The sequence below is a fragment of the Capsicum annuum genome, chromosome 5 (genome assembly GCF_002878395.1).
Source record: "Capsicum annuum cultivar UCD-10X-F1 chromosome 5, UCD10Xv1.1, whole genome shotgun sequence".
NCBI classification, from domain to species: Eukaryota; Viridiplantae; Streptophyta; class Magnoliopsida; order Solanales; family Solanaceae; genus Capsicum; species Capsicum annuum.
In genome coordinates this window covers 194355155-194359913 of record NC_061115.1, presented here as the reverse complement: position 1 = coordinate 194359913, position 4759 = coordinate 194355155, and the positions used below count along the sequence as shown (strand labels likewise).

Here is a 4759-nt window from a genome sequence, read left to right as displayed (position 1 = left end):
TAACTTCTAGACTTGTTACTTCATATCACTAACTTCTATATCATCTTACTGCCAGTGGGTCATGACACATTAATAGATACTACTACTCGGGTAGAAATACTCTTCCTACATTCTTTCACATAGCTCTGTCCTTAAGCATGACATCTGCAATAAGGATTCTGAAAGGAATTGAATACACTTCGTACCTCAGGCTGAAAAGAATGATTGCATTAAGACAGAGGTATACACTCGAATCAACATATTTTGAAACACTAACGGACTCAATCAGAAAGGACCACATCATTGGGAATCTAAAATCTTAAACTAGTATTGGCTCGACAATGAGGTATGGCCCATAAGATTAGACCAAGAAAGGAATTTGGATAATTTATATGTACGATGCTATATCATAAACTAGAGTAAGAAAGAATGAGAAACAACTCCTAAATGCCCAGTAGCATCCTGATTATAAGCGTGGTGCACAACACACCCATAAGAAAGACTCTACTAGACACGGCTTCATAGACGTCCTCGGACCATGAACCTAGCTTTGATACCAAGCTTGTGACGACCCGAACTGAGGCCTTGACCACGACGAGCATCCCGAACCATGAAGGCCTGAGAGACCCCTTAGCATGTAATCATAAGCAGAACTTATATGATAAAAATATGTGAAAGATAAACTAAAAATTCAAGGAAAATTTATAATACAAACTGTGTCAATAAAATATGAAAATACAATACTCAACTTCCATCTACGAAGCCTTTTACTGCCCACTAGCTGCCGACGGAATCCCAGCGCCGCCATCCATCACTGCTCCAGCTTCCTCCATTAAGCCGCCGCTAGCCGTCGCTGCTCCAGCTGGCAGCCATCTCCACCAATGTCGGTAGCCATCTCCACCAACGCCGGCAGCACCACCAGCCGGTAAAACTACCATTCACCAGCCAGCCGACAGCCTCCATTTAGAGGTAAACTCCGTTAACTTCGTTAAGATTAACATACAAACTGTCGAGATATCGAGCTAGTGCTAGTGCGGGGAGGGGGGCAATGTAGTTGTTCTACTATGTTGTGTTTGGTGCTATGGTTGTTGTGGTAGCAGTTTTTGAGCTGGGTGGCAAGACTAACAAAGATCGGACAACAACTTCACAGGCTTTTAATTCCTTTAAGAACAATTACATTCTTGTTTACTCTCTTATGATGGGTACGTATGTTTCTCCTATTAGATCTGGGTCTTTTTACATTTTGAAATTCTGGTATGTATGTGCTCGATATGATTATTTGAGTGTGGAATTTTGGATCTGATTAATTGGACATTATAAGTTTGTTCTGCATTAGTTGTCAGGTTGTGGTATAAATGAAATCTAGCTTCGAATCCTAACTCATTTTATGTTATCTGGATGTTGAAAAAGCTTCCAAGTGTTGATATGCAGCTCAATTTGCTTAATGGTCTTTAGATCTATTTGTACATCACTGTGTGAAAATACACTGGGTTTGTTGTTGTTGTTTTTGTTGTTGTATTTCATTAAGAGTTCTCCAATACTATCTGTATTCCTTGTGCTGTATCTTTCTAAATTATGGCATCAAGACCAAAATTTAGTTTCTTTACTTTTCTAAAAGAAAAGGTTGATCTTGCTTAAAGGTTTTAGAATATCTATACCTTGAGTATACATAAACTTGTACAATGTGCTCAAAGTTCAGTCATATTGTAGACATGTAGTAACTTGAAAATGGAGTTGTGTATCTTTTAATTTGCTAAGCTCATTATTTTCGAAGATGATGTTGTTGGTTATTTTTGTTTAGAAGGTGATATTGTTGGTTACTTTATTTGTTGAAAATGCTTAAGTGCCGATGACTTTAATAGTGAATTAGTGTTTAGAAGGTGATGTTGTTGGTGACTTTATTTGTTGAAAATGCTTAAGTGCCGATGACTTTAATAGTGAACTTTTGTTTAGAAGGTGATGTTGTTGGTTACTTTATTTGTTGAAAATGGTTAAGTGCCGGTGACTTTAAAAGCGAACTTTTGTTTAGAAGGTGATGTTGGTGTTTACTTTATTTGTTGAAAATGCTTAAGTGCCGGTGACTTTAAAAGTGAACTTTTGTTTAGAAGGTGATGTTGTTGGTTACTTTATTTGTTGAAAATGCTTAAGTGCTGGTGACTTTAATAGTGAATTAGTGTTTAGAAGGCGATGTTGTTGGTGACTTTATTTGTTAAAAATGCTTAAGTTTTGGTGACTTTAATAGTGAATTAGTGTTTAGGAGGTGATGTTGTTGGTGACTTTATTTGTTGAAAATGCTTTAGTGCCGGTGACTTTATTTGTTGGTGACTGCTGTATATTATTGTTGTGGTTGCATGCAGTATTTGGATTTTCAATTTTTCTTTTTAAATTTCCAGAAATATATTTTATTTTATTTGCAAAAAACCGACCACAAGTGGTCAGTTTTTCTAATTTTTTTTTTTGTAAAAAACCGATCACAAGTGGTCGGTTTTTTCTATATTTTTTTTGCAAAAAACCGACCACTCTTATAAAATTAATTTATTAGTTTAACTGAAAACCTACCACATGTGGTCATTTTTTATTAAATTAATAAAATTAATTTTATAAAAAATCGACCACACGTGGTCGGTTTATTTTTTCTAAAATTATTTTTTCATTTAAATAAAATAATAATAAATTTAAAAATAATTAAATATATATATATATTTAAAAAAACCGACCACTCGTGGTGGATTTTTAAAAAGCTACCGCTACTTTTCCGACTAAAAATTTTGGTCGATTTTGTGGTCGGAAAATGGGGAAAACCGACCACTTGTAGTCGATTTTTGTGGTCGATTTTCCTTTTTTTTTTAGTAGTAAGTTCATATATGTACACTAGAACCAAGCATAGCTTAAGCTAACAACATTCTAAAATTCTCTGTGATCATATTCATATCTTGTTTCACTTGCACCATAGACACCCTAAATATGTACTTTAACACAAAGGTGCTCACTATTAACAACTCATTAAGAACACAAAGAAGTCCTCAAAACTAGGATAAAAGTGCATAGATAATGACTTAGGAGTATAAATACATCTATGATCAGCAAGGAATAAGAGGAAAATGCCAATCCGGCAAAGGCGTGGTCTTACTCACGATTTACAGAAAAAAGATAACGGTCGTCAGTTATGTATAAGCTAACGCGTGAATGAAGCTACGACTTGAAAGGCGCAAGCCTTACCACGCATTAGTGCATAACCAATTAGGATAAATTTGACAGGATACAGAAACTTGAATGTCACAGCAAAAATGCTTTACCTTAAAATAAATACTCCATGGTTATCCACTTCCATTTTCTTTTTAAGTTAGAAACAAAAAGGAGAAGAGGAGCATTTTAACAATCACGTATTTTACAAATAATTGTGTCGATTTTTGTGGTCGATTTTCCTTTTTTTTTTAGTAGTAAGTTCATATATGTACACTAGAACCAAGCATAGCTTAAGCTAACAACATTCTAAAATTCTCTGTGATCATATTCATATCTTGTTTCACTTGCACCATAGACACCCTAAATATGTACTTTAACACAAAGGTGCTCACTATTAACAACTCATTAAGAACACAAAGAAGTCCTCAAAACTAGGATAAAAGTGCATAGATAATGACTTAGGAGTATAAATACATCTATGATCAGCAAGGAATAAGAGGAAAATGCCAATCCGGCAAAGGCGTGGTCTTACTCACGATTTACAGAAAAAAGATAACGGTCGTCAGTTATGTATAAGCTAACGCGTGAATGAAGCTACGACTTGAAAGGCGCAAGCCTTACCACGCATTAGTGCATAACCAATTAGGATAAATTTGACAGGATACAGAAACTTGAATGTCACAGCAAAAATGCTTTACCTTAAAATAAATACTCCATGGTTATCCACTTCCATTTTCTTTTTAAGTTAGAAACAAAAAGGAGAAGAGGAGCATTTTAACAATCACGTATTTTACAAATAATTGTAGCAATTAATTTGAATATCAGATACACTCACCGTAGCTTTACTTTTAATTACCTCTCTCCTTATTAATTCCACAACTTCCGAATAGTTGTTTGTGGAAATGTCAAGGGACCTCACTGATTTTCAATGATATGCATGAAGTTTGACAGCATTTTCTTGAATTTCTTCCCGAGCATAGGAATGAGATGAAATACTCTAAACTGAAAGAAGATTTTATCAAAAATAATGAGAATGATAAATGAACAAAGTTGTGTAGGAAAAGCAGTATGTGGTACTTTGTTTATTTATCATTATTTTTTATGACATCTTCTTTCAGTTTAGAATATTTGACCTCGTTCCTAAGCACTCGGAGAAAAGTTCTTTAAGAAAATGTTGTCAAACTTCATGCATATTATCCAAAAGCAGTGAGGTCCCTTGGCATTTCCACAAAACAACTATTCGTAAGTTGTGGAATTAAAATGGAGAGGGCAATTAAAAGTAAAGCTATGGTGGGTGTATCTGATATTCAAATTAATTGCTACAATTATTTGTAAAATACAAGATTTTTTTTAATTCTACACTTCTCCTTTTTGTTTCCAACTTAAAACGAAATGGAAGCTGATATACATGGAGTATTTATTTTCTGGTAGAGCATCTTTGTTGTGACTTTCAAGTTCTGTATTCTGTCAAACCTATCCTCTTTTGTTAGCACTAAGGCATGGGACTGCTTGTGCCTTGCAAGGCATGGCTTCCTTCACGCTTTAGCTTTATACATAACTTTCATTTGCTAGGCGTGAGGAAGGCCACGCCTTT

At 34.8% G+C, this 4759-nt stretch overlaps 1 long non-coding RNA gene across 1 annotated transcript in view; it reads right to left on the bottom strand.

The window, feature by feature from the left end:
* Positions 1-637: 637 nt before the first annotated feature.
* LOC124898965 overlaps positions 638-4759 on the bottom strand; it is a 10838-nt gene continuing 6716 nt past the window's right edge. Inside the window, exon 2 of the long non-coding RNA XR_007056116.1 lies at positions 638-936. This is a non-coding gene — a long non-coding RNA (uncharacterized LOC124898965). The remainder of the gene's footprint in view (positions 937-4759) is intronic.